The sequence below is a fragment of the Rhinatrema bivittatum genome, chromosome 2, assembly GCF_901001135.1.
Source record: "Rhinatrema bivittatum chromosome 2, aRhiBiv1.1, whole genome shotgun sequence".
NCBI lineage: Eukaryota > Metazoa > Chordata > Amphibia > Gymnophiona > Rhinatrematidae > Rhinatrema > Rhinatrema bivittatum.
The window spans coordinates 761,065,812-761,077,753 of record NC_042616.1 but is presented as its reverse complement, the minus strand read 5'-3'; the positions used below and the strand labels follow the sequence as shown (position 1 = coordinate 761,077,753).

The 11,942-nt window shown below is 42.0% G+C and overlaps 1 non-coding gene across 1 annotated transcript; it reads left to right on the top strand.

Annotated features, from left to right (window-relative positions):
- The first annotated feature begins 1,471 nt into the window (after window positions 1-1,471).
- TRNAM-CAU lies at window positions 1,472-1,544 on the top strand. The gene has a single exon. It is a non-coding gene; the product is annotated as a tRNA-Met (tRNA).
- The last annotated feature ends 10,398 nt before the right edge of the window (window positions 1,545-11,942 follow it).

Here is an 11,942-nt window from a genome sequence, read left to right as displayed (position 1 = left end):
TTTAGCAGGAGTTGGCATGCAAATAGACCACAAGTCATAAAATGTGCCTTTTCAGTTTAGCTTGCTCTTTTTTTACTCCTTGTCTATTTGCATGTTATTAGCTTACTGCATCTCTCGGGGACCGTTTTTTAACACCCACGGTAAATAAAACCCATGCTAAAATTTAACTCCGAATTTAGCTTGGATTTTATTACATTGGCCCCACAGTAAATGACAGCAAATAAAGACCAAAAAGTTCCAGCCAGTCTGCCCAGCAGGGTGCTTAGACCTGTACTGCCACTCTGTGCAGGTTACTCCCTATTCCATTAATTTATTCATCACTGAAGTCAGACTAACCGGCCTGTAGTTGTCAGACTTCTTAGAAGCAGAAAAAATATCATTTCAGAGCTATGTAGAAGGATTTTAACACCAGGAGCATTGGTTAGGGTATTGTTTCTGTCAAATAGCATAAAATCTTATATCATTAGCAAAACTTTTTATGGAAGTTAAAAGGTTATTTTTGAGGGGAGGGGAAGAGAAAGCTGCAATTTAATAAAGCGGGACGAGGTACATGAAAAATGTTTGCAAACCTGTTTAAAGATGACAGCACAGCCGTGTGGGCGGGATTAACATTTCAAAACAGGAAGTAGGAGGAGACTGACCACAAGCGCAATGTCGGTGATAACTTGGCAGGGGCGCCTGGGCTCGTGCGAAGTTGGTGAGAGCTCCTCCAGATAAAAAGAAAAACAAGCAAAATACTGGCATTTCAGCACAGGGCGCTAAAGCAGACACGAGGAGGAAAATCTTGATCATGTAGATTGCAATCACAAGCTCCGTGATAAGCCTGGGTACTCGCCTGTGTGGACTCGATGATCACAATCAAAAACTGTGTGTGTCAGAAAAGAAAGTAACACCTGTAATTGCAAACATTTCTTCCATTAAAAAAAAATGTATAGGAATTCCACCAGATCGCCTGCGCATTTGTGCTGCTGCTGATTTATAAGGAGCGCGCCCTCTGCATCCTGAATTCTGCTCTGACCCTCTACTATTGAACAGCAGCGCCCCCCAGTGTCGAAACGCGAGCAAATAAGCCGACCCCCGATTTATATATTTTGCTCTTCGATGGGGGCGATGCAAAATAAAACGAAATAGGGATTGTTTATTTAATTACTTTCAGCAGCCTGTGGTTTGTAATGAGGGGGAAGCTTGAATGTTATAACCCGGCGGACTGTTGTTGCTACCTTGTTTCGCATGGCCAGGCTCCTGCATTCCCCGCGGCAGGCAGGGAATCGTTTTTCCGGTTGCTGAAGATAAGGGGCCCCGGGGCATGGGAGCGGCATAGGATCAATGCGGGGAGGGAAGGGGACAGCCTCCGTGTCCCCTTCCCGCAATTTAGGGTCTTCAAAGTCAGACCCTTTCCATAACATTATGAATCTCCCCTGCGAGTAATGAAGAATTGTCAAAGTGCAGAAAAAAATTAACACCGTCAGTTGCCTCGTTAGCGCAGTAGGTAGCGCGTCAGTCTCATAATCTGAAGGTCGTGAGTTCGAGCCTCACACGGGGCAGAGGTTTTTTCCAACTCTTAGCTGGATCAGTTTCCAAATTATTCAGCTATTGCCATTTAGTAATTCAGGCGTGCATCCCAAAGTTTGAATGCTGCTGGTACAAAATTATCTTAAAACCAGACGTTAAGGACCCTTCCCCATCTCCTCCTTTGCTGTCACACCTATTTCTCTAGGCTGCATGTATCTCTTCCCTGACCCGTCCCCATCTCCTCCTTAACTGTCACACCTATTTCTCTAGGCTGCATGTATCTCTTCCCTTACAGGCTGATGTAATACATTTTATCTGCAGTAGTGTGCACAAACTTTATTCCAGATGCAGCATGGAGTTTTTGCACACAACCATGTCTGCACCATTGTTTCCCCAATAGGTACCCCCCCCCCACAACACACACACACACACACAGGGTAACCCTCCCCCCTTCCTTACCATCCCACCCCGCTTCCCCACCCCCCTCCCGGCTTCCCTACATCCTGACACCATAGCATATGTAACCTAAGATATAAGATTTAAGTTATAAGTTATTCTGGTTTTAATTAATCTCTTTAACTTTACCCTCGTTGTGCTCCCGTTCTTCTCTCGGTCATCTCTAGGATACTCGCACCAGGGACCTACCTGTGTATCCAGCCAAGTTATTACCCCCTGTTAAATGTAATTTTCTAATGTTTGATGTAAACCGATGTGATATGACCTGTCATGAATGTCGGTATAAAAAAGAATTAAATAAATAAACCTTGTAGAATATGATAGAGGTCTATAAAATCACAAGAGGACTAGAATGGATACTGGGTGAATGACCAGAACTGTAAATCGGTTACTTACTCTTTCAGATAACACAAGGACTAGAATGACTCCATGAAGTTAGCAAGTAGCACATTTAAAACAAATGCACAGTTAACTCTGGCAATGAATTCCAGAACTTAAGGCAGTTAACAATAACTGAGTTTTTAAAAGGATTGGGCAAGTTCCTGGAGGAGAAATCCATAAACTGCTATTAATCAAGCCGACTTCGGGGTTGATTATAAAAACAGTGTGTGGCCATCCATGTGTGCGCGGTTCCTAGCATGCGCACATGGACGCGCCTATTTTATAACGTGTGGGTGGTGTGCACAGAGGGAGGGAATTTTCACTAAACAGATGCAGCGATGAGCTCAGGCCTCCCCCCCATTTTCCTCCCAGTCCGCTCCAATTAAAGAGCGGACTGGGAGGGAACTTCCCTACCTAACCTTCCTCCCTCTTCCCTTCCCCTCCCCGCTCCCTAAACCTAACCTCATTAACCCCAAAATCTTTATTTTAGTACTTACTGCTCCTCCAAAGCAGAAGTAATCTGCGCGTGCTGGCTGGCTTCCGGCGGGCGCTTCCCTGGGATCGCATTGAATGACTCCATCCCGGCCCACCCCCGGCCAGCTCCTTCTGAGAGGCCCGGCACTTGTGTGCTTAAACCCCGGTATTTGTGCGTGTGGGCCTTTGAAAATGTACTTGTTAGGGAATATTATTTGACAGAAACAGTACTCTTACCAATGTAGCAAGAAATTTATTTGCTGTTTTTTTTTCGGGTACTTGTAACATGGACTGGCTACTGTTGGAAACAGGAAAGTGATGCACTTAGGGAAGAGTAACCCAAATTATAGTTACATAATGCAAGGCTCCACCTTAGGAGTCACCACTCAGGAAAAGGATCTAGGTGCCATCATTGAAATCTTTGGCTCAGTGTGCAGCAGCAGCAGCAGCCAAGAAAGCAAATAGAATGCTAGGAATTATTAGGAAAGGAATGGAGACTAAAACAGAGAATATCATAATGCCTCTGAGTTTCACTCCATGGTGCGATCTCCTCTTGAGTATTGTGTGAAGCTCTGGTCACCACATCTCAAAAAAGATATAGCAGAATTAGAAAAGGTACAGAGAAGGGCAACCAAAATGATAAAGAAGATGGACCTATGAAAAAAGGCTAATGAGCTTAGGACTCTTCAGCTTGGAGAAGAGACGGCTGAGGGGAGATATGATAGAGGTCTATAAAGTCATGAGTGGAATGGAACGAGTAAACGTTAATCAATTGTTTACTCTTTCAAAAAGTACAAAGACCAGGGAACACACAATGAAGATCCTGGGAAATACATTTAAAACTAATAAGAGAAAACATTTTTTTACTCAACGCATAATTAAGCTCTGGAATTCATTGCCAGAGGATGTGGTGAACGCTATTAGTGTAGCTGTGTTTTAAAAAAAGTTTTGGTCAAGTTCCTGGGAGAAAAGTCCATTAACCATTATGAAGGTGGAGTTGCAGAAATCCAATACATATTCTTGGGATAAGCAGCTTGGGATCTACTCCTTGGGATCCTGCCAGGTACTTGTGACCTGGCTTGGCCACTGTTGGAAACAGGATACTGGGCTTGATGGTCTGACCAGTATGGCAAGTCAAAAATTCTTATGTTGCCTCTTCCCTTTCATTATTGTTTTTTTGCAAAAGTTTGTGCATCATTTTGTTGTTATACCCCTACTTACATCTTTAGGGTCTTATTTCGACTCCATCTCAGACCTCTACTCACTGTTTGTCTGTCTGGGAAATGTGAGAGACTGCAGTATCAGCAGGAACCACAACATCTTCTATTATAATAAAGGTTCATTTTTATCTTTCTTGAATCAGCATGCGCATGAGGTCATAGGCTCATAGAGTCAGCTACATCTTTGGGGCACATCAGCCTGCGGGTTCATGGTACTGCAGTGGGCTGCGTGAGAGGCAGGAGCACCAGCAATACATGGCAAGGAGAGAGAGAGAGAGAGAAAGTGACACTGAGGTGTGCCATGTCACCAGGGGCAGAAGTGCAGAGGCTTTGCTAGTTACCTAAAAAATCCAGGGCATGGGCCCATAAGCCCTCTTTTTCCCTGTCCCCAAGATTTTGATCAGCAGCTTCCTCTCCCCCCATGAATAATCCCATAAAAACACATAATTGGGCATCACACAAATGATTTCTGTTCTACGTTCCTATACAGCTGTCTCTAGCAGAAGATCCTTCTAAGTAACAAAGACCCATGGACGGTTTCAACCATCTAGAAAACTACCACTAAAATTATTCAAGAACAATCAATCAATACAAATTCTTCTATATGGGAGTGAAGTCTGGGGTCAGGACAGGATAGGACGGAATCCCGATATAAAACCTGCACCTGAAGTTCTACAATACTCTGCATTCACTGAAACTCTCTCAACAAAGGGTGCAGAGCAGAACAAGGACATGTCCTCTTAACCACTCACCACAGAAAAATGATATTTACATTTAAGTTTACCTCAGTAACAGCAACACAAACTCCCTCCACTAGCAAGAACACTGTGTAATAATTCAAAACACTGCATAAAATGTACTCACATACTTAATAGGAAATCTGCCATACCATAACACCCTAACTGCCAGACTCAAAATAGTAGGAACCCTTCCTATGAAAAGGCAACAATGCAAATATTACACCAGGCCCAAAAACACCAATATGCCTTCTATTAGGAAAATAAAACAAATCAGGCCACTATAGATCCTTACACAGAAACTACATGCAGGACACAGAGAGATCCTCGCCAAATACAAAATAAAGAAAGCATAAAGTACAAATGTGCAAACAAAACTGAACTGGAAACCACAAGAAGCCAGTCTCTGTATTCAGCGTTACAATGGAAAAACAGCAACATTATCATTCCTCATCAAACAAAATCAAGAAATATAAAACAATCATAATAGTACAACCATACTAATAAAAATAATATTTAAAAACAGCTGATGAATAGAATAACTTCCAATAATTAAAATGTCATAAAAGTTGAAAAAAAATTGTATCAAATATCAATAAAATATTTCAAAACAGCAGACATCAAATAACCCAGTAATTAAAACTCATAAGGATAAAATTCTCCCATTGTACATACCTGGGGAACTTTTTGATTTCTAGTCCTCCTGAAATGTTTTGGATTAATGGGGTGGGAACTTTATCCTCTCTCTGTTATAATCACATATTCTGTAACACACATGTTCATTCTCACACACTCTCCCTGTCTGTCTGTCTCTCTCTCTCACACACACACACCCAGGAGAGCTTTAGAACTGGCATGGGACAAAAGTGAAAAATTTCTCTTTCTCCCTCACCTTTCCTCCAATGGTAAATAGAAGAACACTTCTTCTCTCTATTGTGATTATTAACAATACAAGTGGTTTCCCCGGCAGTATAGGAAAGAAGATTTGACTGTAGAAAAAAATAATCAATACAATCCTGAAATTCAATCAGGCCGAGTGTTCAGCCGAATGCACCTTTCTGCTCACACTTCAACGTGCATTTTCTGCAAGCAAAGCTTACTGCCGATGCAGCAAAGAGTTTTGCATGCAGCAAATGCACGTTTCCAAATGGAAGTTCTGCCTTTCACTGTTAACTAACTCAAGAGGGCTTGGGATAAACTCTGTGGATCCCTAAGGAGCAAAATCTAAGTATCATGGGGGTTAGCAATAAAAATGGTAAAGAAGACGACAGTGAAGGACTTCAAAAGGCATGGGATAGACTCTGTGGATCCCTTAGGAGCTAAATCTAAGAGCCATGGGGGTTTACAGAACAATTACATGACACTGGGTGAGCATGTATAGTCTGGTAAATATAAAATACAAAACAATTACATAATATACAACATCCTAGCAATACTATCTGCTTCAACAGAACAGGGGGCTGGAAATTGTAACCCTAGTGACAAAAAAAGGTCTGTGGATCCAATACAAAATACATTTGCTGGGCAGACTGGATGGGCCTTTTGGTCTTTTTCTGCTGTCAGTGTCTATGTTTCTAACGACTTTCTTTTCCCTTTCCAGGTTTTTCAAAGAACTTCAAATGTTAACTGCTTTTTTTTTTTTTACCTTGAAGATACAAAGATTTAACAACAACAAAAAATCAGCTAAGCTTCATTTGAAAAGATCAACACAAACTTGTAGTGCAAATGTTTTAAACCAAAAATATGATTCTTTTCTTAAATATTTTCACTCTGTTTCTTGCAGGTTTCAGTTCTTACTCAGAAAATTACCAGGTAAATATAGATTTTTTTTCAGTGCTCGAGAGGTGAGAACACTAAATTTCTGTCAGTCTTTTCTTGTGCCTCACTCAGTGCACCTCTTTCTTCTGTGTTCCTGATTATTTTGGTCTGTGCTTTTCTGTGATTCTGGCCAGAAATGCACTCTTTGTAACAGGGGTGCAAGAAAAAGCTCACCGTTCTAACATAGAAACAAATTAATGACAGTAGAAAAGGACCAAATAGTCCATTCTGTCTGCCAGCAAGCTTCTTATGGTAACATCTACCACGCCATGTAGGTCACCCCCAGGTTTCTCTTGCAGTTACCCCCAATCCATGCTGATAGTAATATTTACAATCACAAACCAAACCCATAAAAATTACTGCTAGCAACATTTTTACTGGATGAGGTGCGTCCCTGAAAATTCTAGCAATGCTGGCTTGTTTTGCTTTTTGGACTTGGCCATAGAAGCAGACATGCGCTTTTTCCCTTATCTCTGCATATCAGTACCCCCAGGCTGTAAAAGTTGGGGCCTGTGTTGGTTGCCATCTGAATCCAATTCCACTTCGCCCCTCTCCCTCCCACCATCAAGCGGAGAGTGATGTTGCAATTGCGTCAAAAATATCAAGGCTTATTGATTGAGGGTAGTAATTCCTGTGCTTTTGCGAAGGGATGAAATTGTTGCACCGAGCGGATTACCCCCATGCACTTTTTTCTTTGTTTCTGTCCTCTACCCTTTAAGGATCCACAGTGTTTGCCCCATGCCCCTTTGAATTCTTTGACTGTTTTTGTCTTCACCACTTCCTCCAGAAGGACATTCCAGGCATCCACCACCCTCTCCGTGAAGAAATATTTTCTGACATTGGTTCTGTGTTGCTCTCCCTTTAAGTTTCATTTCGTGACCCCTAGTTCTACTGTTTCCTTTCAAAAGGAAAAGGTTCGAAGTTTGTGCATCATTAAAACCTTTCAGGTATCTGACCTGCACCTCCTCTCTTCCAGGGTATACATATTTAGACCCTTCAGCCTCTCCTCATAAGTCATTTGATGGAGACCCCTTTCCATTTTGGTCATCCTTGTCTGGACCACCTCCATCCTGTCTCTATTCCTTTTGAGATACGGGCTCCAGAACTGAACACAATACTCCTGGTGAGGCCTCACCAAGGACCTGTACAAGGGGATTATCACCTCCTTTTTCTTATTGGTTATTTCTCTCTCTATGCAGCCCAGCATTCTTCTGGCTTTAGCTATCGCCTTCAGATTCTAGACACTTTCATTCCAAGGTCCCTCTCTTGGCCTGTGCAACAGTCTTTCACCCCTCATCACATACAGCTCTTTTGGATTGCTGCACCCCAGATACATGGCAGCTGGCATTGAATACCAGCTGCCATATCTTTGACCACTGTTCATGCTTTCTTAAATTGTTTCATTTTCTCTATTCTTTTCGATGTGTCCACTCTGTTGCAGATCTTAAGTATCATTCGCAAATAGACAAACTTTACCTTCTATCCCTTCCACAATGTCGCTCACAAAGACATTGAACAGTCCCATCACCAACCCTTGTGGCACTCCACTTAACACTGTTCTCTCTTCAGAATAGGTTCCATTTATCATTACATGCTATTTTCTATCTGTCAATAAGTTTGTAATCCACTCCACCACCTTAGTGCTCACTCCCAAACTTCTCATTTTATTCACAATCCTATGTGGGACCATATCAAAAGCTTTGCTGAAATCCAAGTAGATCACATCGAGCGCTCTTCCTTGATTCAATTCTTTAGTCTCCCAATAAAAAAAAAAATTAATCCAATTTGTCTGACAGGACCTTTCCCTGATGAATCCATGCTACCTTGGGCCCAGCAACCCTCCTGTTTGTAGATAGTTCACTATCCTTCAGCAGAGTCTTCATTAATTTTCCCACTACCGAGGTGACGCTAATCATCCTGTAGATTTCTGCTGTAGGGACTATTCCAATTCTTGCTAACAGGACAAGCAGCCAAAATTGGACTCTCTGTCATCAGTAAAAATGGACATTGCCTGTTTTGCTATGAGCAGCCAAATGCAGAGATTTGGCAGTTCTGTGTACGTGACTAGCCTGGACAGATTTATGGAATCTTTGCTAGCCAAGCTGGCACCAAAGGAGGCCAGAAGAAACATAGCACAAATGGTACTGTGTGTGAATCTGTACCTGAAAAACATTAAAGGCCATAAAAAAGAAGCCCCCAAGTCCCAGTCTGAGAGCAGAGTTTATCAGGACCCTGTCAGAGACGAACAAATGGCAGTCATCAGCACTGACTGCTTGATGAACCTGGAGAAGAGACAAAGGAACTGGTAAGAGAAAGAAAATCAGCTAATTAAAGCCTTAATTATGCATTCATCTGACTATGCATGAAGCTGCTGAGTTATGCACAGAGAAGCCCTTAAAAGCAGCAGGGGTGCAAGCACTTAGGGTCGTCATCATCATTGCCATTTGATCATGATCCATCTAAAGAGGAAGGCGACCCATTGCTGATGCTTCCCCCCCCTGCTTTGCCTCCGGGCATCCTGGGCAGAAGTGACTTGGGGAAACCAAGGGCACAGCAGCAAGGTATTAAAGGGTTGGAGAGCTGAACAGCCTGTTGCTTTGTTGATGGTGTCTGTCCTCAAGACCTGAGGAGAGACCGACCAACCAGCCAGAGAGCTGCCAGTCCCGTATGGTGAGAAATTGTGGCTCCATTCCCTCTCCAGTGGGTTAGAAAGTTAGAGTTTATTAGCTGTTCAAACTTATGTCTTTGCTAGAGAGAGGGGAGATGCTAGCATTAGTTAACTGTAATCTGATAAGCACCAGCTGTCAAGCATAATAAAAACTATTGGTTTTATTTTCTGTTTCCTTAATTGCTGTATGTTTTCTGATGAAGTATTAAGCTTAGTCCTATGTAACTTGCAATAAATAAGATTTTTTTTCAGACAAACAAATTGGTAATTCTCTAAAGGACAAGAAGGTCAAGTCGTTGGTGAAATAAGGAGATTTATACATAAAGGAAGGATGGGATTGGAACTCATAACTCTTCTCCCCAAACAGCCTCCTCGCTGCTGCCACCACCGTTCTTCTCCAATCACTTGGCACCACTCCCTTTTCCAGTGATCTACTGAACAGGTTATGCAGCAGACCTGCCAGCACATCTCTGAGCTCCCTCAGATTCCTGGGATGAACCTCACCCAGCCCCATGGCCTTATCCATTTTCAGTTTTCCTAGCTCTTCCCATACATTCTCTTCTGTGAACAGTTTCATCTACCCCATCCCCATCTAAGGTCTTGTCAACCAGCAATAGTCCTTCTCCAGGGCCGTCTTTAGTGAACATCAAACTGAAGTATTTATTTAATATTTCCACCATTTTTTCATCTCTCTCCACACAGTGCTTCTTTTCACCTTTCAATTTCACTATACCACTTTGGACCTTTCTCCTTTCTCTGATTTATCTGAAAAATGTTTTGTCACCTCACTTTACCTCTTTGGCCATCCTTTCTTCAGCTTGACCTTTTGCTTTCCTGATGTATGCAATTTTTGCTGCTGCGCTGGAGTATGTCAGTGGGCCTTTTTCTTCTTGAAATCTTTGATTATTTAGTCCTTGGGTCCAAGTTCAGTCTTGAACTTTACCAAATCAAAAAGAGGAACTATCTACATTTAGTAGGAGGCCTAGCCCAGTGGTTATGCAGGATCAAATCCTGCTGCCTCTTCTTGTGTCATTGGGCAAGTCCATTACCTCAGGTACACATTTAAGGTCGAATTTTAAAATGGCTGCATGTGTTAAAATAGCCCGGCCACATGTGTGTCGATACGCACACGTGCCGTACCCTGAAAAAGGGGCAGGCTGGGGCATGGTCTGGGCAGGGAGGGGCAAGACGGAGGCCAGCTGACACATGCAAACTACTTCTGCTGGGAGAAGCAAAGTGGAAAATTAATTTTCAGGTAGGTACGGATTAATTAGAGTGGACTGGGAAGGAAAGGGGGAAGGCTCGATTGCGTCGCCATGCGTAATTTGCAAAAATTAAACCCCCTGTGCGTGCTGCCTGCACCTGCGGAATTTAAAATTCAGCGTGCAAGTGCACATGGCCAACAAATTTTATAACATGCTTGGGCATGTTATAAAATCTGTGCATCCATGTACGCACGTCAGGAACCGCATGCATGTTTTAAAATCTACCCCTTAGATCCTAAGCCCTTTCGGAGTATGGAATTACCTATAGTACCTGAATATAATCTATTTTTTAAATGTTATGAAAGGTGGAATATAAATTAAAAAATGTATGCAAGCTATGTTCTACTGAACCGTTAGCTAATAAAACAAAACAATAAAAAAAAATGTCCTTATCAAATTTTTGCCAGTTACTCAAATTTACTTTCTTTCTCTGATTGTGTCTTGTCAGTCTTACTGGCATACAGCTCTAGTAGAGGAGGATTTTAGTTAGCAGAGAACTTCTTTAGATTTTCTCACCCCATATATTTAGTTCCCATCAAACTCTGTCAGGTTTCAAATTAAAAATGCCCTTTTAAAAACAGCTATTCACTGCACCATGGTACTTATGCTTCTGATTTTAATACCAGCCTCTGACTAAACAACTCATTGGATTTAGTGTCCAAATTCACATTTAAACAGATTCTATTAAAGTTTTTTTTCACTCAAACTTTTAACTATAGCAGATTACTATTTCCGCAGGTCTCTGCTAGTAAAATTTAAATTAAATTTCTTCACACAAATTTCTCCTTTTGCTTACCTCTCTCTTCAAAGGTTCTCTTTTTCTAGTAGATCTGTACCATTGGGTTTTAACCCTGACAAACATCTGTCAGGGTTAAAACATTTTCCTTTTGCCAAACAATTTCTTTTGCTCTCTGACCAACCCCCCTCCCCCCAAAAAGTAAAAATAAACCCCAACTTTTCTCTCACTAGTTGCAACTACACAGACATGCTTCTTCTCCTCTGAAAAACTCTCTGCAATCTGGCTCCAAATTGTTCCTTTTCCACATACAGAAGTAATAAACACAAAAACTGCTCAGGTCTTCTACTTGTTTGCTTTTCTTTCCTATTCAAATGCTCTGTTTACCCTTTTTCCCTGAAGGTGGATCTAGGATCAGCAAGCAATTAATTAAAACACAGGATCTCTCTGTTACGAGCTAAAGCAGCTCTGCTTCTCTCTCTCTTTCCCAGAACCATTCTTCAGGGCCCAGGGAAATAACTTATTTTTAACTTCATTACATACTCTTCCTCTTTGTCAAACACACACACACACATATGTTCTGATACACACTTCCTCTCTCACACACAAGGCTAGCTTTTGGGGTGTGTCCCCTATGTGGATGCTCAGAGTGCCATGTATGAAGGGGAACCATCG